General features: G+C 39.8%; 1 protein-coding gene across 2 annotated transcripts in view; it reads left to right on the top strand.

The window, feature by feature from the left end:
* PLPPR1 (phospholipid phosphatase related 1) overlaps positions 1–25,527 on the top strand; it is a 312,263-nt gene that overhangs the window by 106,145 nt on the left and 180,591 nt on the right. The window lies entirely within an intron of this gene.

The following is a 25,527-nucleotide window of genomic DNA, read 5'->3' as shown; positions in this document are numbered from 1 at the left end:
TGTGGGTCAATACAGATCAGAGTTCTTGCCCCTGAGGTGATTTCAAGAAATGAATTCCTGTGCCTCAATTTCTCCATTTGTAAACTAAGGTCAGTATTATCTACCTCATAATTCACTGGGTTGTTAAAAGTCATAGTCATATTTCTGAATGTTAACATTTATAAGACAGGCTATATTTCACTTACTGCTGTATCCCAAAGACTAGTGTAGTACATGGCACAAACAGGTGTTTTATATCTGCCTGCCTGCCTGTCTATTGAAATAATTAATGAGTTTGAAGGTTTACTGCATGCTGGGTGCTATACTAAATGCTTTACAAATATTATTTATTTCTGATCACAGAGATGCAGGATAGGTATAACAACCTCCATTTCACAAGTAAGGAAATCAAGATACAAGATTGGTCCCAGAGCTTATGCTCCTAGCTACCAGAATTATTAAATTTGAACCCCAGCCCTGGCTCTCACTAGCTGTGTGACCTCTGTTGAGTTACTTCACTCATTAGCACCAGGCACTCTGATATGTGCTACATCTGTTGCCTGCTTTAATGCTCACAAAGTGCCTGTGAAGCAGGCATTATCACCCTCCAGTGACAGAGGATGACTAAGGCTCAGAGAAGATAATACTTTACCCAGGATGATAAAGCTAAAAAGTGGCAGAACAAGGATTTGAACCTATGTATTTCTATTTCAAATTTCGTGATTTTCCCCCAGGGTTTGGTAGGATTAAAGTTGACTATTTATGAACTGTGACCACTTCTGTGTGCCTATCCTACCACTGGGATGTAGTTGTCTTTTCATATTAAGGGAAGGGGTCTCTAGCAACTGTTTTTATCATTAGAACTCATTTTAACTATTTACTTTGTTTTCTAAGTATCATTTTTTCATGTTGTCTAAGTATCATGTTTAATGACACCAGTGTCTTCAAAGGGTAAAGAAATACAGATTATTTTAAAATAAATAGATGAAAAAAAAATCTACCAATTGCAAAATTAATTATTTTGCCATGAGGCCTCTTGGGATGAATACATTATAAAGACAGAAGTGTGTTCGCCACCATATGGAATGTTAGTCACTTTGGCTGTGCCTCTACATCCTTGGAAAGAAGCCAGTGGCATTGTCTCCCATGCGGTGAGACCTGTGAGAGTGTGCATTGCCAGAGCTAATGAGGGGTGTGTGCTCAAAGGAGAAAAAGTCATCACCAAAGACATGAAGGAGACAAAGAATGACTAGTTGATCTTCAGGAACTGGGCTTACAGTTCCTTACAAACTAAAGCTTTTCATATTTGTGTACTCTAGAGGCATTTAAAAAGCTATCAAGATTTTTAGATTTAGACTGGAAGAAAAGAGAAATTCTCATTGAGGATGAGTTTCTTTTCCCCTTCAGGATTGACAGTGTGGTGAGGAGGTAGTCAGATAAGATGCCAGGGAGTGATTGCAGAAAGAATGAATAAGCAGCATGTTACACTCAAATTGGGAGTGTTGCCATTATATTGCCATTTTACTTCCAGGTAAGCATGGAAATGTAAACCGAGAGTTATATATAATTGGCCAATGGAGTGACCATGTTTTAGAAGTTAATAAATTTTTAGGTTCACAGCAAAATTGAGCTGAAAGTACAGAGTTCTCATATACTGCTTATTCCCACATATGCACAGTCTCCCTAGAATTTTGAACTAGAAGATGGAAGTGGATGTGGTTTCAGAGCCGAGGACTAAGGGCCTGGAATCCAGACCTGAATCTGGAATCAGCTGGTGTCTATGATCTGAAACAGCTGGAGAGCCTTTCCCTATTCTGTGCCTCAGCTGCTCACAGGAACAAGTGGAATAAGCATCTGCAACAAATTGCCATTTGATAGAGTTAATGAGAAGAAGCTTGTGAATCTATAACCTCCTCAAATGAGAGGGATAGTGTGAGTACAAAAGAACTAGAAAAGTATCATTACTTCCCTATCCACCTACATCCATCTGTACTCTCCTCTTCGTGTCACCAAAAGGACGAAGGTTTTAAACATTCTCATAAAAATCACTTTTGAAGAATAGATTTTGTTTTTTCTAGAGAAGCAGAAAACAAGGTGAATAAGTAGAGACAGTGGATTACTGAAATGTATGGAAGCCAAATTTGAGTTTTATTCATTCAGCAAATGTTTGTAGAGTTCTACTGTGCACTAGACTCTGGTTGTTACTGAGCAAAATGTGCAGGTATTTGAAAAGCCAGCAAGGATGAAATAGCCTTGAAATTGTTAGGGTGGAAATCGGTATGCAAAATGTTATTTATATCTTTACATGTATTGGCAAGTGGCTAAAAGACAGGAGAGGATGTCTTATGTTTTTACAATACAGGCTCTCTCCACAGGGACTTTACGCCATTTAAATAGCTCTTCATCATCTCATCTGTTGTAGAAGAATAAATAGCCCCTGCTAGAAGGTACAATATGCAGCTATTTAATGACACATAATAACCTAACAGAAGCCAATAAAATTGTTCTACCCTTAGATAGTGTGGGGGCAGAATAGGGATAAAAAGACAATAACCAATTACTTACAATGGAATTTGGCCAATGAGTTGTAGGGAGGCTCATTTTTGTGAAAGGTGTAATAAGACTTACTGAACTCCCACAATTTGGTATGTATGTACTCTGTCTAGCCTAGTAGGAAGGATAGTACAGTACTAGGATGATAAACCAGCAATAGCAAGATGCAAGACAGATGTGAGAAAGGTGGAAAGTGTGCTCCATGAGATAAGCAACCTCAAGGTCTGCGAGAAGGCAACACTGTCTGCTTAGAGGTCTTGTGATAATGATGCCTGGCAGGAATCCTGTGACAAAAGGATCCAAATATGGAAGTTTCTGTTTAGAAGAAAATATGGCATTTCTATATAACTTATCCCTATGTAGGAGTGTCATATTCTTTAAATATGAATTCCTTGATTAGAAAATAAACATTAATTACCAACTATGAAGAACATGGCATGTTATACGTTGTGAAGAGATTGGTCTCCCAAGAGAATCTATAGGAATCTCCTCTGGCAAAAGGAAAGATTCCACACTGTGAAAGTATTGGCTATGCTTCATGTTATTTAATCATTAGCATCATAAATTCTTAATGACTAGGAGGGTCGGTATAACAAAAATAGCTATAATTTATTGAGCATCCTCATTATGCCAGTCACTGGGGTAAGCACTTTACGTGAATTATCTTATTTAATTCTGGGCATGATCTATGAAGTAGATATTATTACCAATTGGGGATTAGAGAGGTTAAGTACTTTACCAAAAACCACACTGCAAATGGCAAATCTTACTACTCCCTGTTAGATGAAATTGAACTGAAGTAAAACTCAAATTCTTAACAACAGTGATGAATTTTTCCTAACATATGAGCAGGAGGATTCTAGGTTGTATATGGATGAGTATTGAAAAACATTCATTGAGCGAGGCTTAGAAAAGAATCCAACCCTTAGTTCCTAGAACAAGACTAAGTAAAAATAGTAGATTTAAAGTTAATTATCTAGCAACAGGATGGACATGGGAAAGACATAAAGAAGTATATGAGTAACCGAGATTGGAAAACTCTGCGTGAAAATACACATCTTTACCTGAACCTCCATCACTGACACCTTCTATTCCCACACTCCGTGGAATTTCAGTCCCTATATCCACCCAATGATTCCCCAACCCAGATCAACCCGTTGTTGACTTTCTCTACTGCGGCTCCTTTGTTGCCTAACAATATAGAAAATAAAGTGCATAACCCTGCTAATTGGCCAAATCACTGCAGATTTCTCATTTTGGGGCCTAATTGGTTCTCCTTGTTCAGTAAGTCTACTTTTTATCTTCCAGTGTCTAGTCCAAACCATTACCAGTGTTCTGGATCTGAATCTGTCTGATCCTGTCTCTCACTAGGTGATCTCCACTGTCTCCTTCACCAAGAAAATATCTCATTAGACTTTATCTTCTTACATGTAAGTGAGTAACTTGACCAAAGTCTTACTGTTAATAATAGTAGAGCAGGGATTCAAACTTTGTCATTCTAGCTATAGACTTTGCCCTATTAACCACTATACCATTCTGCCTCTCTCTGGTCATACATTTTGAGTGACTTAATAAATAAATGAGTAGATGGGTAAAGACACATCAGAACTTGAAACTTGGGCTGCTTCTGGCCTGTAGTAGCCAGGACAGCTAGGCTTGTACTTAAATGTGGCCTGATCCCACATGTTTTTGTTTGGACTTGGTTTTATCTGGGTGGCCTTTTCATCAGGGATAAGAGTAACTCCTACGAGGAACTTCCTCTGTGATTAGTCTTTGCTTTGTCCCAGCTTGCTATGTGGCCAGAATGGATGCTCCCCCTATCTTTGCCTGCTTCAACTAGTTCTTCTACATTCCCTATTTTACTTGAGGACATTCACCCAGATAGGAATTCAGGAATAGTCCCAGAATTCTTCCCTGGCTCTCCTAAAACTCATTCTCTTGACTGTCTCATTTTTTCATTTTCCACTGTTGTTTCTTTAATTCCTTCATTTGGCTGCTGCTGCTTCCTTTTCTTTATCCCTTGGCATTAAGGATTCAGTAATGAACAGGACAAACAAAGCTTCTGTCCTCAAGGAGTTCCCATTACATTGGGCAGAGGATGCAACCGAGATCAGATTGTGAAAACTACCATGACAAGTGTCAAGTATGAGTAGGAAAAGCAAACCCCAGGGAGTGAGGTATAGTGGGATGGCCTGAGGGTATTAAAAGCTTCTGTGAGGTAGATGTTCATAAATTTATTGTGCACCTAGAGATACAAGTTGAGTGATTTTTTTTTTCTTGTAACATTTACTTGGTTGGCTGAGGCATGGACAAAGTGGATGGATCAATGGTTTTCTTCATTTCCTTGTCATCTCTTATTTGGCCAGGAACTCGAGTTCCTGCCTGTCTATAACCCCATATTAATGCCAGCATGTTCTTTGTAAAACACAGGTGTGTCATATTGTTGCTCTGACTAGAAATTTCTAATGGCCTCTACTTATAGCATTGATCCAAACGTAAGTCTATCAAATCATCTAGAGAGATTACCAGACAGACCAGAGGTTGCCTCTTCATCCTTCCTGTCCTTGCCAATTTCTTATTCTGTAGGTCTGGGGTGGTGTTATGGGCTGCATTGTGTCTTTCCTCAAGTTCATATATTGAAGTCCTAACCCCTCATCTCTCAGAATGTGACTCTGTTTTGAAGCCAAGGCCTCTGTAGAACTAAAGAGCTTCTGTACAGCAAAAGAAACTACCATCAGAGTAAACAGACAACCCACAGAATGGGAGAAAAATTTTACAATCTACCCATCTGACAAAGGGCTAATATCCAGAATCTACAAAGAACTTAAACAAATTTACAGGAAAAAATCCAACAACCCCATCAGAAAGTGGGTGAAGGATATGAACAGACATTTCTCAAAAGAAGACATTTATGCGGCCAACAGACATATGAAAAAATGCTCATCACTGGCCATCAGAGAAATGCAAATCAAAACCACAATGAGATACCATCTCATACCAGTCAGAATGGTGCTCATTAAAAAGCTGGGAAACAACAGGTGCTAGAGAGGATGTGAGAAATAGAAACACTTTTACACTGTTGGTGGGACTGTAAACTAGTTCAACCATTGTGGAAGACAGTGTGGTGATTCCTCAAGGATCTAGAACTAGAAATACCATTTGACCCAGCCATCCCATTACTGGGGATATACCCAAAGGATTATAAATCATGTTGCTATAAAGACACATGCACACATATGTTTATTGCAGCATTATTCACAATAACAAAGACTTGGAACCAACCCAAATGTCCATCAATGGTAGACTGGATTAAGAAAATGTGGCACATATTTCTTAATCCAGAATATGTGGAATACTATGCAGCCATAAAAAGGATGAGTTCATGTCCTTTGTAGGGACATGGATGAAGCTGGAAACCCATCATTCTGAGCAAACTATTGCAAGGACAAAAAACCAAACATCACATGTTCTCACTTAGAGGTGGGAATTGAACAATGTGAACACTTGGACACAGGGTGGGGAACATCACACACTGGGGCCTGTCATGGAGTTGGGGGAGGGATTGCATTAGGAGATATATCTAATGTAAATGACGAGTTAATGAGTGCAGCACACCAACATGGCACATGTATGCATAGGTAACCTGCACATTGTGCACATGTACCCTAGAACTTCAAGTATAATAAAAAAAAAAATTAAGTTAAATGGGGTCGTTGGAGTCAGCCCTAATCCAGTGATGGGTGTCCTTGTAAAAAGAGATTAGGACACAAAGACACACGGACTAAGGGGTGACCATGTGAAGACACAGTGAGAAAGCAGCCATCTCAACCCAAGGAGAGAGGTCTCAGGAAAACCAAACCTATTGACACTTTAACCGTGGACCTCCATCCTCTGGAACTATGAGAAAATTAATTTCTGTTATTAAAGCCATCCAGTCTGTGACATTTTGTGATGACAGCCCTAGCAGACAAATATAGGTGGGATCTAAGAATCTGCATTTCTAACACATTCTCAGTTGATACTCGTGGTCTAGAGACCACACTTTGAAAACTACTGGTCTGAAGAACAATTTGCTGAACCTTCATAAACTGGTCTATTTCCAATTTCATTTCTCCACCTTCTCATTCACTTATATGATAGTGTCCTAACCAACTACACTACTCATAGCATTTTCAATATGCCAAATACTTTCTCATCTGTTGCCTCTGCCCATGCTGTTTCTCTTGCCTTAATACTCATTCCCCTTTCTCACCATAGAAAGTCCAGACCTTTCATGTAGTATTTGTCTTTCTGTGCCTGGCTTATTTCAGTTAACATAGTGTCCTCCAGTTTCATTCATGTTGCTGTAACTCACAGAAGCAGAAAGTAAAATGGTGGATACCAGGGGGCTGAGGGGACTGAGGAGATGTTGGTCAAAGGATACCAAATTTCAGACGGGAAGAATCGGTTCAAAAGAGCTATTGCACATCATGGGGACTGTAGTTAATAGTAATGTATTACATACTTGAAAATAGCTCACAGAGTAGATTTAAGTGTTCTCACCACAAACAAATGATAAGTATTTAAGGTAGTTCTATGTTAATTAGCTTGATTTAGTCATTTCATAATGTATACAAATTTTAAACATCATATTGTACAAAATCTACACAATTTTTTTTTGAGATGGAGTTTTGCTCTTTTCATCCAGGCTAGAGTGTAACGGCATGATCTCAGCTCACTGCAACCTCCATTTCCCGGGTTCAAGTGATTCTCCTGCCTCATCCTCCCAAGTAGCTGGGATTACAAGCACCTGCCACCATGCCCAGCTAATTTTTGTGTTTTTAATAGAGATGGGGTTTCACCATGTTGGCCAGGCTAATCTTGAACTCCTGACCTCAGGTGACCCACCCCCTTCAGCCTCCCAAAGGCCTGGGATTACAAGTGTAAGCCACCATGACTGGCAATATATACGATTTGTCAGTTAAAAAATAAAAATCAGAATAAGAAAAGAAATGTCAGGCCAGGTGTGGTGGCTCATGCCTATCATCCCAGTGCTTTGGGAGGCCAAGACAGAAGGATAGCTTGAGGCCAGAAGTCTAAGATCAGCTTGGGCAACATGGCAAGATCCTATCTCTACCAAAAAAATAAGAAAATAGCCAGATTTGGTGGCAGGTGCCTGTGGTCCCAGCTGCTCAGGAGGCTGAGGCGGGAGGACCCCTCGAGCCCAGGAGGTTGAAGCTGTAGTGAGCCATGATAGCACCACTGCATTCTGCTTGGGTGATAGAGCAAAATCCTGTCTCCAATAAAATAAAATAAAATAAATCCCTAAACATAACCTCCTCTGAGAATCCTTCCCTCATTCTACTATTTAGATAAAATTAATTGCTACTTCCCTCTGTCTTTCACAGTGCTTCATATCTCTTGGTATTTCTCATAGTGTAGCATAATTCTTCATGTCTCTTGCTTTGAGAAACTATAGCCTATTTGCTTCTGCATCCCCAGTGACTAGCACAGGGCCTGGCACATAGCAGATGCTCAATAAATGTTTGTTGAAAAAATGACTAGTTAGGCAGTTAGATTCTTAGTATTGTTGGAGAAGGGCCTTCAGAACAGTCTTGAATGAAGAAGGGGTAATACACTTGATCTCCTCTTATAAGGATACCTGATATAAAGCCTCCCCAGATGGAGGCCCATGGAGTAGAAAGCATAGGTCTCCTAGAACACCCCAAAAACTACCAGCCAGTCTAATTTAAGAAACTTTCTGTTAACTATACAGAAAGAAAGGCAGGATGTTTCAAAATCACGTGTCCCATGTCCTGTCCTTCTCTTGGATTGCCCGGGAAATTTAGAAACCAGTAAAGTACCATTATTGAAAGCATAGCTGAACGAACTGGCTGAACAAACAAGTTCCAAGAACGAAGTTCAGAAGCAATGAGTTCCTTATTCCCCAGTAAGGGCCTAAGGAGCAGTTAACAAAATGCTCTCTGCCTCTAATCCCCCTCTCACCCCAGCCAGGACAGAGTACATTACCTGAGTTCTCAGTGATGACACAAATCGTTATCCTAGGGTCAAGAAGTTTAAAATGCTGCCAGAAACACATGACATTAGAATGTGAAAAAGAGATGCTTTATTTTGTGATATTGATATTTTGCAATTGTAAGCCTTGTTCTGATTCCACATGGCATTAAGAATTTTAAGAAACTTCTGTTTCTGATTTATGCTACTTAATTAAAAAGAATTAAGATGTTATTAAGGCAGTGTTGTTGGGTGAAATGTCACTATGACATTTTAAAACAGTGGAATCACAGCTTAGCTACCTGATAACATTAAACAGAAACTATATGTGCAGGCTGAGAGTAACTTCCCCACAAAAGAGGTCCTGTGCTTGGAATTACCTATTGGCTGGTTTGATGGCCTCGTGTGAACTTCACTCACAAGTTGTTCTCTGTGGCTCAGAGGGAATTCTACCTAGTGCTTAGTGGTCTGGTATATTTCCAATGTCTGCACATTTATAATTTGTAAGGAATGTCTTGTATTTATTCACGGTAAGGGCTCCTTGTGAGAATTACCCGTTTTCTGTCTTTGAGTGGGTTTTACAAAAATAGTAACTTTTAGTCTTATGAAGGCACCTATTTCTTTGTAGTATTAGGGGATATTTTGAATTACTCTGGGAATCATGATGATGAATTTTCATACTAACTGCATTTTTGGCACATCCTGTCTTTTTAGTAATACTTGCTTAGTGGGGAAGGAGCAGAATAGCATAAAGCATAGAGACTGATGAATTAAGAAGACGGGAGAGCAAAATTTAGGAGGAAAAAAGACCCAGGAAATGGACAAAGAGAAATAAATTCCAGAGAAGGAGAAGGAAAGAGGGAGACATACGTGGAGAAGAGAGAAGATGTAGTTTCAGGAATTGGAGGCGACTGTGCAGGAAACCAGCAGCTCATACAGCAGGTATTTTGAGAGTGCAGGGTGAAGGGCCCCAGGCACCCATTTGCTGTTTACACATCTCAGGCTCTTTGCTATTCACTTTACTCTCATTATCCTGTGAAATCCTCCCAAGAACCCTGTGGGATATTAACATCCTGGTTCAGTGGTTCAGAGAAGTTAAGTCACTTGCCTAATGTCACTTAGTAAGTGGCAGAAATGGAATTCAAGCCCAGGAGTGTTCTGACATCAAAGCTCATTCTTATGGTCAAGTCCAAGGGGTTTCTTTTTCCTAGCTCAGGGCATTCTGCAAACCATGGTCATAACTGAAGTCAAATTTGGATACCCATTCACCTGAGGATGGATATTGGGAGAGGGTCCTACATGTGGGCGGTTAGGCTGGCACCAACCTACCTCTCTGCTCCAAGTGAACAGAAAGGAGTTTCAGTTGCCTAGGTGTCTTGCCTTGGTATCACTGTGAGGTAAATAAATGAGTTGAGTTTTCCATACTCTTTCCTCTGGAATGTACCTCCGGTGGACCTTCATACAGTAAATGCCTTTGTGACCAATCTTCTTCAGTCCCATATTTCATTGCCTGTGGACTCTGTCCTCATTTATAGGAAACTTAAGTGCCCCGGTTATCTGACTTCAACCCCTGCCCTGGTCACTTGCCTTGCAATGAAACTACATATACAACTCCTGTAAAAAGCTCCTAAAGAGTAAGGAAATTGCTAGCAGCTCCCAAGTAATCAGACCTGGAATGTGGATCCTCCACCACTTTTCTCTCATCTCATTTTCAGCCATTAGCTGGAACTGTTGCTTCAGCTCTCTTGTTGCCTCATGGAATGAATCTCCAATATTCTCTCCAGCTCTCTTCTGCTACTCCCATTATGTGAGGTCAAGCCCTTTCTGTCTTTTGTTAAGCCCCATTCGCCTTGTAAATAGCCCCATGCCAGAGTTCTTCATCGTTCCTCTTAAAGATTTTCTGCCAGGTTATTCTTACCCAAAACACAATATAGGTCTTGCTGTATGTTCACTTGATCGCACCAATTTCAGAACAAAACTCTCACACCTTAATTTGGCCTTTGAAGCCCTCCACCCAGTCCCACAGAGACTCATCCCACCTTACCTTCTAGTATTCTCCAGTCCAACATTCCCTATTCCAGGGCATATTTAGAATTTTTCCCATTTCTGTGCCTTTATTCCCACAGTTCCCTCTGCTTGGAAGTCATTCTCCCTTCATCCCCACATGTCCAAATCTGTCTTTAATTCCAATGCCAGATATCCCCAAAACCTTTCATTAGCGCACTCTTCCCCATCCTTCTGGCTGAAGTAATGATCTCCCACCATCTTTTATTTAACTCTTTTCAAGACAATTGAATTTTTAAATTTGTATTTGAAATATTTAGGTAATAAGAGTACCAGTGTTATGTATTCTTGCAGAAATTTGCTCCACAGAATTATGAACAGTCAATATGTTCTGCCTGCGTTTTCTCCATACATGTGAGATAGTGGGAACATGCTGTTATAAGAGATATGTTTAAAAGGAGTAATTGCCATAAAACTCTATACATTATACATTTAGAATTAAGTAAAGCATAGACACCGGAATATAATAGGGACTCTATGGATACTTGTGAATGAATGAATAAATAAGCAAATGAAAATTCCTCAAGAGTTCAGCTTTAAAAATCCCTAACCTTACAACTATTACCATGTTAAACACTTCTAGGACTTATCTATGAGAACTCCAGAACTCTGTAAGACTCCACAGTCTTATAGTTATCAGGGGGTACCCATGTGTGCACCAGATACTCCATCTGGGACCTGTGGGCTTTACCTTCCCTACAATAAGCTCCATACCTGGCTTACACTAGAGGTGGCTAGACAATGAGAACAGTGTGGCTGGTTATAAAATTCTCAGGTCACATTTTCATTCTTTAGAATTTTATCTATGGTTTTTCATTATATTCTATATTCTAATTCATTACATTGTCATGTATCTTCTATATGTTGAAAGGAGTCAGAAGCCAATAGAAATTTTTATTCTCCTTGCTCTTTATTAGCGGACATCCATAGAATGTTTCTTATCTTTGGAGTTCAGCAACATCATCAGTACTATGTCAGGCTTTCCTAGGGAAGGATGTCTCTTTTTAATCTTCAGTTTCAAATCTTTATTCCAGGCTTGTTTTCTTCTTTTAAATGTTTTAACATTTGTATCCCATTTTTTCTGTTCTTTTTTTCAGGAACACCAATTACAGGTATGTAGGATTCCCTTTGACTCTGTATCTGTCATCTTTATAACCATGTTAACATCTTTGTTTTTCTTAACTTGTTTTATGTCATTTCCTTAATCCTCTCCACTTTATCCACAACTGATTTTCAGTTGTGTTTATTTTATATATGTGCTTTTAATGGGACTTTAATTTATCATGCTTTTATTTTTATTTTCCATTTCTTTTTTTATTTTTTATTTTTTTTAGCTTTCAGGACCACCATATCCTCATTTTCTTTTTTTTTTTTATTATTATACTTTAAGTTCTAGGGTACATGTGCATAACGTGCAGGTTTGTTACATATGTATACTTGTGCCATGTTGGTGTGCTGCACCCATCAACTTGTCAGCACCCATCAACTCGTCATTTACATCAGGTATAACTCCCATTGCAATCCCTCCCCGCTCCCCGCTCCCCGTGATAGGCCCCAGTGTGTGATGTTCCCCTTCCCGAGTCCAAGTGATCTCATTGTTCAGTTCCCACCTATGAGTGAGAACATGCGGTGTCTGGTTTTCTGTTCTTGTGATAGTTTGCTAAGAATGATGGTTTCCAGCTGCATCCATGTCCCTACAAAGGACTCAAACTCATTCTTTTTTATGGCTGCATAGTATTCCATGGTGTATATGTGCCACATTTTCTTACTCCAGTCTGTCACTGATGGACATTTGGGTTGATTCCAAGTCTTTGTTATTGTGAATAGTGCCGCAATAAACATACATGTGCATGTGTCTTTATAGCAGCATGATTTGTAATCCTTTGGGTATATACCCAGTAGTGGGATGGCTGGGTCATATGGCACTTCTAGTTCTAGATCCTTGAGGAATCGCCATACTGTTTTCCATAATGGTTGAACTAGTTTACAATCCCACCAACAGTGTAAAAGTGTTACTGTTTCTCCACATCCTCTCCAGCACCTATTGTTTCCTGACTTTTTAATGATTGCCATTCTAACTGGTGTGAGATGGTATCTCATTGTGGTTTTGATTTGCATTTCTCTGATGGCCAGTGATGATGAGCATTTTTTCATGTGTCTGTTGGCTGTATGAATGTCTTCTTTTGAGAAATGTCTGTTCATATCCTTTGCCCACTTTTTGATGGGATTGTTTGTTTTTTTCTTGTAAATTTGTTTGAGTTCTTTGTAGGTTCTGGATATTAACCTTTGTCAGATGAGTAGATTGCAAAAGTTTTCTCCCATTCTGTAGGTTGCCTGTTCACTCTGATGGTAGTTTCTTTTGCTGTGCAGAGGCTCTTTAGTTTAATTAGATCCCATTTGTCAATTTTGGCTTTTGTTGCCTTTGCTTTTGGTGTTTTAGACATGAAGTCCTTGCCCATGCCTATGTCCTGAATGGTATTACCTAGGTTTTCTTCTAGGGTTTTTATGGTATTAGGACTAACATTTAAGTCTCTAATCCATCTTGAATTAATTTTCGTATAAGGAGTAAGGAAAGGATCCAGTTTCAGCTTTCTACTTATGGCTAGTCAATTTTCCCAGCACCATTTATTAAATAGGGAGTCCTTTCACCATTTCTTGTTTTTCTCAGGTTTGTCAAAGATCAGATGGCTGTAGATGTGTGGTATTATTTCTGAGGACTCTGTTATATTCCACTGGTCTATATCTCTGTTTTGGTACCAGTACCATGCTGTTTTGGTTACTGTAGCTTTGTAGTATAGTTTGAAGTCAGGTATCGTGAGGCCTCTGGCTTTGTTCTTTTGACTTAGGATTGTCTTGGCAAGGCGGGCTCTTTTTTGGTTCCATGGGAACTTTAAAGCAGATTTTTCCAATTCGGTGAAGAAACTCATTGGTAGCTTGATGGGGATGACATTGAATCTATAAATAACCTTGGGCAGTATGGCCATTTTCACGATATTGATTCTTCCTATCCATGAGCATGGTATGTTCTTCCATTTGTTTGTGTCCTCTTTGATTTCACTGAGCAGTGGTTTGTAGTTCTCCTTGAAGAGGTCCTTTACATCCCTTGTAAGTTGGATTCCTAGGTATTTTATTCTCTTTGAAGCAATTGGGAATGGAAGTTCATTCCTGATTTGGCTCTCTGCTTGTCTGTTACTGGTGTATAAGAATGCTTGTGATTTTTGCACATTAATTTTGTATCCTGAGACTTTGCTGAAGTTGTTTATCAGCTTAAGGAGATTTTGGGCTGAGACAATGGGGTTTTCTAAATATAGAATCATGTCCTCTGCAAACAGGGACAATTTGACTTCTTCTTTTCCTGTTTGAATACCCTTGATTTCTTTCTCTTGCCTGATTGCCCTAGCCAGAACTTCCAACACTATGTTGAATAGGAGTGGTGAGAGAGGGCATCCCTGTCTTGTGCCAGTTTTCAAAGGGAATGCTTCCAGTTTTTGCCCATTCAGTATGATATTGGCTGTGGGTTTATCATAAATAGCTCTTATTATTTGGAGGTACGTTCCATCAATACCGAATTTATTGAGCGTTTTTAGCATGAAGGGCTGTTGAATTTTGTCAAAGGCCTTTTCTGCATCTATTGAGATAATCATGTGGTTTTTGTCTTTGGTTCTGTTTATATGCTGGATTACGTTTATTGATTTGCGTATGTTGAACCAGCCTTGCATCTCAGGGATGAAGCCCACTTGATCATGGTGGATAAGCTTTTTGATGTGCTGCTGGATTCGGTTTGCCAGTATTTTATTGAGGATTTTTGCATCAATGTTCATCAGGAATATTGGTCTAAAATTCTCTTTTTTTGTTGTGTCTCTGCCAGGCTTTGGTATCAAGATGATGTTGGCTTCATAAAATGAATTAAGGAGGATTCCCTCTTTTTCTATTGATTGGGATAGTTTCAGAAGGAATGGTACCAGCTCCTCCTTGTACCTCTGGTAGAATTCAGCTGTGAATCCATCTGGTCCTGGACTTTATTTGGTTGGTAGGCTATTAATTATTGCCTCAATTTCAGAGCTTGCTATTGGTCTATTCAGGGATTCAGCTTCTTCCTGGTTTAGTCTTGGGAGAGTGTAAGTGTCCAGGAAATTATCCATATCTTCTAGATTTTCTAGTTGATTTGTGTAGAGGTGTTTATAGTATTCTCTGATGGTAGTCTGTATTTGTGTGGGGTCGGTGGTGATATCCCCTTTATCATTTTTTATTGTGCCTATTTGATTCTTCTCTCTTTTCTTCTTTATGAGTCTTGCTAACAGTTGATCAATTTTGTTGATCTTTTCAAAAAACCAACTACTGGTTTCATTGATTTTTTTGGAGGGTTTTTTGTGTCTCTGTCTCCTTCAGTTCTGCTCTGATCTTAGTCATTTCTTGCCTTCTGCTAGCTTTTGAATGTGTTTGCTCTTGCTTCTCTAGTTCTTTTAATTGTGATGTTAGAGTGTCAATTTTAGATCTTTCCTGCTTCCTCTTGTGGGCATTTAGTGCTATAAATTTTCCTCTACACACTGCTTTAAATGTGTCCCAGAGATTCTGGTATGTTGTATCCTTCTTCTCATGGTTTCAAAGAACATCTTTATTTCTGCCTTCATTTCGTTATGTACCCAGTAGTCATTCAGGAGCAGGTTGTTCAGTTTCCATGTAGTTGAGCGGTTTTGATTGAGTTTCTTAGTCCTGAGTTCTAGTTTGATTGCACTGTGGTCTGAGAGACAGCTTGTTATAATTTCTGTTTTAGTACATTTGCTGAGGAGTGCTTTACTTCCAATTATGTGGTCAGTTTTGGAATAAGTGTGATGTGGTGCTGAGAAGAATGTATATTCTGTTGATTTGGGGTGGAGAGTTCTGTAGATGTCTATTAGGTCTGCTTGCTGCAGAGATGAGTTCAATTCCTGGATATCCTTGTTAACTTTGTCTCGTTGATCTGTCTAATGTTGACAGTGGGGTGTTGAAGTCTCCCATTATTATTGTATGGGAGTCTAAGTCTCTTTGTAAGTGTCTAAGGACTTGCTTTATGAATCTGGGTGCTCCTGTATTGGGTGCATATATATTTAGGATAGTTAGCTCTTCCTGTTGAATTGATCCCTTTACCATTATGTAATGGCCTTCTTTGTCTCTCTTGATCTTTGATGGTTTAAAGTCTGTTTTATCAGAGACTAGGATTGCAACCCCTGCTTTTTTCTGTTCTCCATTTGCTTGGTAGATCTTCCTCCATCCCTTTATTTTGAGCCTATGTATGTCTCTGCATGTGAGATGGGTCTCCTGAAGACAGCAGACTGATGGGTCTTGACTCTTTATCCAGTTTGCCAGTCTGTGTCCTTTAATTGGAGCATTTAGTCCATTTACATTTAAGGTTAATATTGTTATGTGTGAACTTGATCCTGCCATTGTGATATTAACTGGTTATTTTGTTCATTAGTTGATGCAGTTTCTTCCTAGCCTCGATGGTCTTTACATTTTGGCATGTTTTTGCAATGGCTGGTACCAGTTGTTCCTTTCCATGCTTAGTGCTTCCTTCAGGGTCTCTTGTAAGGCAGGCCTGGTGGTGACAAAATCTCTAAGCATTTGCTTATCTGTAAAGTATTTTATTTCTCCTTCACTTATGAAACTGAGTTTGGCTGGATATGAAATTCTGGGTTGAAAATTCTTTTCTTTAAGAATGTTGAATATTGGCCCCCACTCTCTTCTGGCTTGTAGAGTTTCTGCCGAGAGATCTGCTGTCAGTCTGATGGGCTTCCCTTTGTGGGTAACCCGACCTTTCTCTCTGGCTGCCCTTAAGATTTTTTCCTTCATTTCAACTTTGGTGAATCTGGCAATTATGTGTCTTGGAGTTGCTCTTCTGGAGGAGTATCTTTGTGGCGTTCTCTGTATTTCCTGAATTTGAATGTTGGCCTGCCCTGCTAGGTTGGGGAAGTTCTCCTGGATGATATCCTGTAGAGTGTTTTCCAATTTGGTTCCATTTTCCCCCTCACTTTCAGGCACCCCAATCAGACGTAGATTTGGTCTTTTTACATAATCCCATACTTCTTGCAGGCTTTGTTCATTTCTTTTTCTTCTTCTTTAGACTTCTCTTCTTGCTTCATTTCATTAATTTGATCCTCAATCGCTGATACTTTTTCTTCCAGTTGATCGAGTCAGTTACTGAAGCTTGTGCATTTGTCATGTATTTCTCTTGTCATGGTTTTCATCTCTGTCAGTTCGTTTATGGCCTTCTCTGCATTAATTATTCTGGTTATCAATTCTTCCAGTCTTTTTTCAAGATTTTTAGTTTCTTTGCGCTGGGTACATAATTCCTTCTTTAGCTCTGAGAAGTTTGATGGTCTGAAGCCTTCTTCTCTCATCTCGTCAAAGTCATTCTCCGTCCAGCTTTGATCCGTTGCTGGCGATGAGCTGCGTTCCTTTGGAGGGGGAGATGCACTCTTATTTTTTGAATTTCCAGCTTTTCTGCCCTGCTTTTTCCCCATCTTTGTGGTTTTATCTGCCTCTGGTCGTTGATGATGGTGACGTACTGATGGGGTTTTGGTGTGGGTGTCCTCCTGTTTGTTAGTTTTCCTTCTAACAGTCAGGACCCTCAGCTGTAGGTCTGTTGGAGATTGCTTGAGGTCCACTCCAGACTCTGTTTGCCTAGGTGTCAGCAGCAGAGGCTGCAGAAGATAGAATACTGCTGAACAGCAAGTGTACCTGTCTGATTCTTGCTTTGGAAGCTTCCTCTCAGGGGTGTACTCCACTGTGTGAGTTGTAGGGTGTCGGTCTGCTCCTAGTGGAGGATGTCTCCCAGTTAGGCTACTCAGAGGTCAGGGACCCACTTGAGCAGGCAGTCTTTCCCTTCTGGGATCTCAACCTCTGTGTTGGGAGATCCACTGCTCTCTTCAAAGCTGCCAGACGGAGTCGTTTTTGTCTGCAGAGGTTTCTGCTGCTTTGTTGTTGTTGTTGTTGTTGTTTAGCTGTGCCCTGTCCCCAGAGGTGGAGTCTATAGAGACTGGCAGGCCTCCTTGAGCTACTGTGAGCTCCACCCCATTCAGTCTTCCCAGGGCTTTGTTTACCTACTTAAGCCTCAGCAATGGCGGGTGCCCCTCCCCCAGCCTTGCTGCTCCCTTGCAGTTAGATCGCAGACTGCTATGCTAGCAATGAGGAAGGCTCCATGGGCATGGGACCCTCCTGGCCAGGTGTGGGATATAATCTTCTGGTATGCCCGTTTGCTTGAAGTGCAGTATTGGGGTGGGAGTTACCTGATTTTCCAGGTATTGTGTGTCTCAGTTCCCCTGGCTGGGAAAAGGGATTCCCTTCCCCCTTGTGCTTCCCAGGTGAGGCGATGCCTCGCCCTGCTTCAGCTCTCGCTGGTCGGGCTGCAGCAGCTGACCAGCACCGATTGTCTGGCACTCCCTAGCGAGATAAACCGAGTACCTCAGTTGAAAATGCAGAATCACCTGTCTCCTGTGTGGCTCCCGCTGGGAGCTGGAGACTGGAGCTGTTCCTATTTGGCCATCTTGCTCCGCCCCCTCCGTTTCTTTCTTGAACTCTACCAACTTACTCTTTTTATCATCTCCTATAATCTCATAGTAATCACCTATTTGAAATTATGTTTTTTCTTTAAACTCATTCTACAGCTATATGAAATATTTTTGTGTCTATTGAGATTTGTTTGTAGAATCTTTCCTTTTTTATCAGATGGTTCTTTTTCTGTTAAATGATCTTAATCCAATTTTTCTTTTCTTCCTTGTCATGGGAATTTAGCTTTGTTTAATTTTGCTTGCTTTAGTTTTGTAGCTTTTATGCATATGTCTCAAGTTGGTGCCTTTCTGGTTATTAGTTATTCTTGATTTGGGATACTAGCTTCTGAAGAATATATACAGTGAAAGAGAACAGTTCAATTGGAGCATTCTGCAATTTTAGCTGAGTCTTCTTATCTCAAAAGCCTTCTCACAAAATCTATTATGTTTTGGATTTATTTTAATCTTAGGAACCTGATTTCAATTTTTGTCACTCAAAAATCTGGTATGTTTTTTAGCAAAACTTCCAAGTCATAGTTGGTTAGTATCAAGATCTGGGAATGGCTGCCCCTTGTCTCTCTATCATCCTGTTCTTCTCTGACTGTCTCTATCAACTAGGTGGTTATGCTTTGGATCATAGGAAGAGCCACTTGGCTTGTTTCCACTTCAGATCCAGCTCTCTGCTGATCTGTTGGGATGTGACCTGCTTCTTTATGATAGGTTTGTGAACTCAGATCTCATTGCCTCTAACAAAATGACATTTCAACATGCCTTTAAGGGCAATGGCTCTCGTTCTCGGTGCAGTCTGCTTCCTGCTTGAGTTCTGAGGAATATATGTTCACTCTTAAATATATACATTTTACATGATTGGTCTGCTGTGCTTTATACTTGGGGCAGTATTGCCATTTCTAATTAAATGAGCCCCCCCCCCCCCAAATAGTCTTAAACATGTGGTATTTGAGAGAACAGAATAAAATGGAAACACCCTTACATCTTTAAGCAAAGGTCCAGATGGCATGTTTTTAAAGGTCAAATCAGATGAAAAGAAAGCCATGTGTGGCTTATAGAAAATACTCTATGAACTAGATGACACCAAAGTAATGGGAATTTGTTGCCATTATGAGTTGGCTGTGTAATTCTTTGGAACTCTTCTCACATGGAATAATGGCAGAAAAAAACAACTTTAAAAGTGTAGGAAACTAAGTATAAGGTGTTAATATTCTCTATAGAACATAATGTATGTAAATCAAATTTATCCTAAGAAACTTACTTGCTGGAATACCCAAAGGCCTTTTTATTTATTGGCTTCAAATATTTGTACTTATTATCAAAGGAAAATGTGTTAGTGTCCTTAAGCAGAGGCAAATATCAGCTATTGCATAAATGAGAGATAAAGCCATGTTGGTTTGAAGTATTCTAGAGTCATATAGAATAGCAGAGCAGCATCCTAAGTAATGAGCTAATTGCCAGGTTCTCTCACATTCTGGATGAATGCTTGAGTATGTACCAATGAAGCTTCCTGTGTGGCAGTATTACTTGTCACCCTCCCCCACGATTGGTTTATAAAGGGATGGCAACTATGTAGCACTTGCACTGCCACTTCCACCTCTCCGAGTCCGTAAATGAGTGCTAATTCATCTTCTTATGCTTAGGTCGAACATGGCCTCAGAATCTTTCCCAGTACAAAACTTAAAGCACTACTATAAATCCATTCAAGTTGGCATGACAAAAGCAATCTGTTTGCCACTCTTTGTCTAACTCTCCATTGGACTTCCTGATCTGATGGTCTTCCAAAAATAATGATGAGCAAGTAGAAATGTGTGAAATTATACATAGAAAATGAAATTGTCTAACTGTCAGGAAACAGTCTGTTGGCTTGTTTTCCAGGGCGTTTGAGTAAGGTGACTGATATTCAATTTAAATATTTATTGGTGCCTTCTCTGAGCCAGTCCTGCTGAACTGGAGAAAGGAGATTGTTTTAGTCTATTTTGTGCTGTTATAACAATACCAGAGAGTGAGTAATTTATAAGAACAGATATTTATTTCTTGCAGTTGTGGAGGTTGGGAATTTCAAGGTTGAGAGGCTTGCATCTGGTGAGAGCCTTCTTGCTGTGTCATCCCATGAGGAAAGGCACGAAAACATATATATGCAAGAGATTAAGGAGAGTGAACTCATCCTTTTACCAGAAACCCACACCCATGACAATAGCATTAATCGATTCACAAGGGCAGAACCCCCATGACCTGATCACCTCTTAAAGGCCCTACCTCTCAACATTGTTGCATTGGGGACTAAATTTCTTTTTCTTTTCTTTTTTTTTCTTTTTTGTGGTGGAGTTTTGCTCTTGTTGCCCAGAGTGCAATGGTGCAATCTTGGCTCACTGCAACCTCTGGCTCCTGGATTCAAGCGATTCTCCTGCCTCAGCCTCCCAAGTAGCTGGGATTATAGGCATGCACCACCACACCTAGTTAATTTTTGTATTTTTAATAGAGATGGGGTTTCTCCATGTTGGTAAGGCTGGTCTCGGACTTCCGACCTCAAGTGATCTGCCTGCCTCAGCCTCCCAAAGTGCTGGGATTACAGGCATGAGCCACTGTGCCAGGCCAGGGGATTAAATGTCTAATACATGGATTTTGGAGACACATTCAAACAAGAGGAAAGATGAATATAATATAGGCTTTGTCTTTAAGGAGTTAGCCAATTAGTCAACTAGTATTTATCCAACACTTCTTCTGGTAGACATAATACTTAGCACTGGGGTTATAGCAGAGAACTAAAGAGATACTGACCTTGTCCTCATGAAATGAATAGTCTAGAAGGAAGATGGGAATTCGGCACATATAATGGTTAACTAACAAATACATAAAGTCCTACAAAGTAGCAGACAGTATACCACTACTTGCATTTGACCATGGGTTCTGAGTTTGTTGTGGGTGGAAGGGTTTTCCAGCTAGTGTTAAAGATAGCTGCAGAAGGCCAGGCATGGTGGCTCACACCTGTAATCCCAGCAATTTGGGAGGCAAAGGCAGATGGATCACTTGAGCTCAAGAGTTCAAGACCAGCCTGGGCAATATGGCAAACCCCCATCTCTACAGAAAATACAAAAATTAACCAGGTACGGTTGTGTGTGCCTGCAGTCCCAACTATTTGGGGGTGCTGAGGCAAGAGAATTGCTTGAGCCTGGGAGGTGGAAGTTGCAGTGAGCCAAATTTGTGCCATTGCACTCCAGCCTGGGTGATGGGAGTAAAACCCTGTCCCGCCCCCACCCCCCAAAAAAGAAAGAAATAGCTGCAGAAGCAAATGAATAGAACTTGGTATGCTACATACAGTAAAATAGTTATATAGAAAGAAAAGAAAAAATGAGACATAATGATTAATTCTGTCTTATAGGGTTTGGGAATCACAGAAAGGGAATACCTGAGGTAGGTTTTAATGAGTGAGTGGTATGCCAATGGGAAGATGAGAGGGGAAGGCTTTCCAGATGGAGAAAATAGCTTGAGTTCAAAAACTAAAGAGAGCTATTGCCTAGTGTTTACAGAGAAATATAAGTGATTCTGAATGGCAAGCATTAGGCAGGATTAAGATAATAAAGGTCCCTATATGACATATAAAGAAGCTTAAACTTTGTCTTTTATATACTGGTGAGCCTGACGTTGACATGGTCTCACTTATTACAGAAGGATCATTTGGTGGCAGTATTGAGGATGGATTAATGAGTGGAATAAAGCCTGGAGATAAGGAACATAAATAGGTTATTATACCATGTGAGGGAGCTAATGAGGAATTATAATGACCTATTTCAATCACAGATTTGAAATGACAGATTCTAAATACCTAAGGCAACTTAAACTTTTTGGTCCCCTCTTCACTTGATTTTTCTGTGTTAATGAAGGTGGAAAGGAGAGAACAAATTTGGGAAATATTCAGGAGGTAAAATTCACTTGCCAAGTGATTGATTGGTCATGATCTTTTAAGAGGAAGGGTGGGTGATTAGGCATATCAAGGTTTCACTAAGTAAGATGCAGATTCTATGAGATTTGAGCTAAAAATCTATGAGTTTAGTCTTGGATATATGAACTGTAGACACCTATAAACACTCAATAAATATGTCCAGTTGGGCTATATGTGTCTAAATTTAAGAGTCATCAATCCTGAATATATGGATTTGAGCATTATTAGCATATTGTGATGGTTAAAACCATGTGGATAAATGAAATTACCCAGGATGAGCATGCATGGCGAAAAGAAAAGTCTGAGAAGAAAACCCTGGGGGACATTAGTACTTAAATCGTTTACAGAAGAGTAGAATCCAGCAAGGCAGCCTGCAAAGAAATAATCAGAAATGTAAGAGGAAAATCAAGAGAGTGGTGTCACAGAAGTTAAGGTAAATGAAACTTATAGGGGCCGGGCGTGGTGACTCATGCCTGTAATCCCTGCACTTTGGGATGCTAAGGTGGGTGGATCACTTGAGGCCAGGAGTTTGAGACCAGCTTGGCCAACATGGTAAAACACTACCTCTATTAAAAAATAAAAATAAAAAATTAGCTGGGCATGGTTTTACATGCTTGTAGTCCCAGCTACTGGGGAGGCTGAGGCACAAGAATCACTTGTGCCTCAGAATCACTGGGAGGTGGAGGCACAAGAATCACTGGGAGGTGGAGGTTGCAGTGAACCGAGATTGCACCATTGCACTCCAGCCTGGGTGACAGAGGGAAACTCTTTCTCAAAAACTAATAAAAAATAAAAAAATAAGCTCACAGATGGTTTCTACAGTGTTACAAATGATAGTGAAATGGAGAAAACTAGCGGCAGAAAAGTGTTAGTTGGGTTTGGCACTTAAAAGGTTGTTGTTGTTGTTTAGTAAAAAGAGCTTCAATAGATAAATAGTAAAGAAGCCAGATTGCAATTAGTAAAGATGGGAAAATTACAACCCAAAGCACTATTTAGATTGAATGTAAAGGAAAATGGAGGGTAGAGTCAGGAAGATAACTGGAAAGGGATGAGAGAGGGTTTCATCACAGAGTGAGAAAAGATTGGTTCCTAGGAAGAAGAGATCAATGGAGGAGAGAGTGAGACGGAAGGTGATAGGACCAGAATTCAAATGAAGAAGCTGGCTTTCACCTCAGTTTGGATCTTTCCAGAAACATGCCATGAGACAAAAAAGCAGATACAAATAGTTTCCTTGGGAAGCAAAGGAAATATCAGTAGTGGAACGGGACAATGAGAAAGGGAAGGAAGACAGCTGACAAAGGATAAACTGTCAAGTCAGCTATCATCATGAGTCACTGGAACTTAATGGGAAAGTCTGTGACAGTGTAAAATGCATGCCTCAGAATTTTCTCAACCAAAGGGTGGGAAAGCTGAGGCATTTTTACTCCAACTACCTTCAAATGTTGGTTGAGGGTTGCTTCCTAGAGTTTTACTTCTCTGGCACTTCTAGCCTGCATTGCAGGTGACTGAGCAATTATCCTCTGCTTCAGGAAAGTAGCTCCAGGTAAACAGAGGTTGCAGATACTGCACAGCCAGGAGTTGGGCCAGATCAACTGAAGCAGTAAGGCTCAGGGGTACATGCTAGGCACCAACTGCTTCTCCTACAGTTTGGAGGACTGACTCTTCAGCTTAGTGAATGGAGGCATGGCATTGAATGGACTCTCCATTAACCTTTCATGTAATAATTTTATATGTGCTAAATTTAGATACACTCGAAATTTATCGCTAAATTCATATACTCTCAATTTTAAGAGTCAAACATGTTTAATTAAGAATCTATAGGATAAAAACCTACCCCCATCTTACATATGTAATTGATAATATCCTGATGATGCCTGGCTCCAGTTTCAATAGAGATAGAAGGTCTTATTTGATTCAAAATCAGTGAATTAATCTAGGTATTTAGAAATTAGAGTAAAGTGGGGAAACAAGCCCCCAATCACAGAATTCATATCCTTAGGGCAAATCATTATTCTATAGTTGGTCTATATTACTATAGATATGTAAATATAGGCATTGGCATCAAATTTATACTGTTTCGAGTTGATTTAAAAGATTTGAGTGACAGTTTAGGCTCTGGAAATATAAGTTTTGCTTCTGAATTTTTTTCTCTGAAATTTGGGTCAAAATGATTTTTATCCTGCATAATGATATGAATAACACTATTTACTCTTAAATGTGTTAACCTAATTACTAAATATTACTAAATATCAAAGAAATGATTGAAATGTTTCAAGGGGACATGGAGCTGAAAGCTGGAATGAGAGACTTCTATTTGGACTATAAGCCTTGTAGTTTTATTTGACCTTTTAAACTCAGCACTTATATTACTTTATTTCTAAACATTCTATGAAGAAATAAGTGCTTGTAGAACAAAAGAGAAGGGCTAAAAGAGAGACCAGTAGAAAGAGGTGGAGAGTCAGAACTGGAGTGCAAAAGAACAAAGATTCCAGGCATACAAGGATGATAAATTGCTTCCACAAATGAGCACAAAGGGATATTGTGTACAATGCTTCCATGAAGAAAGAGGGCACTGATAGGTACCCACCTGGTTGAAATGAGCAACTACTGTGTTCCAAGCTTTGTGTTGATAGTTTTAACCTTTGCATGTCATTTTCCAGGGAGTGAGACCTTTGAGCTGGATGCTTAAGACTGTAACTTAAGTTTCTTCCACAAAGAGGATTTATTTTGCTTGTCGTGACATGATGGTGCTAGAACAAAATGTACTAAGAAAAATTTGATGGCAGTGATAGCGTTATCTTAAGGGATAAAGACGTGGAGTGAGAATGCTAAGTGTAGGTGAAAAGGCCTCTTCAAAACCCATTCACATTTGTAAAGTGCATGCCTGGAGACAGCTTGAGCCTTTAGAAATGAGAAGAACAATGGGAGAATGGTTTTATTCCCATCTGAATAATTGCAAGTTGACCTTCCTCCAACTAGAAAAGTGGGGTTGTGTCTGAGGAGTTGGTTGAAGAGCAATTTTTTGTAGTTGGTTTGTGATACTGAACAGATCACTTAGCCTTTCTCCTCCTTACTTTCTTTCACAGTAAAATGGGATGGTAATCTCCACTTCTAAGGGTTGTTGTGGAGACTACATGAAGACATTGATGTAAAGTCTGCCTGGCAGATGATGTAAAGTGCCCATTTGTGCTTTTTGCTTTCTTTGCTTTTAAGGCATTTGGCACTTTATTATTCTTTGATCAAAATGAAAGCTTTCACATGGGAAATCAATTTTTGGGGGATTTGGATCTTCAAACTTTCCTCCAAAAATAAAGACTATATATTCCATGACGTAGTATGTGTAACAAATGGGAGAATTTAAAATGCAGCCTTAAAGGGTGTTAAAACAATTTTGTTTAACATGGACTGAAGATCAGCACAGGGCTCAGGTTTGATGGAGAGCATAAAATTAGACAAATT

The sequence above is a fragment of the Piliocolobus tephrosceles genome, chromosome 14 (assembly GCF_002776525.5).
Source record: "Piliocolobus tephrosceles isolate RC106 chromosome 14, ASM277652v3, whole genome shotgun sequence".
NCBI lineage: Eukaryota > Metazoa > Chordata > Mammalia > Primates > Cercopithecidae > Piliocolobus > Piliocolobus tephrosceles.
Note: the sequence above shows the minus strand (reverse complement) of the source record. Positions and strands in the feature narration are given on the sequence as shown.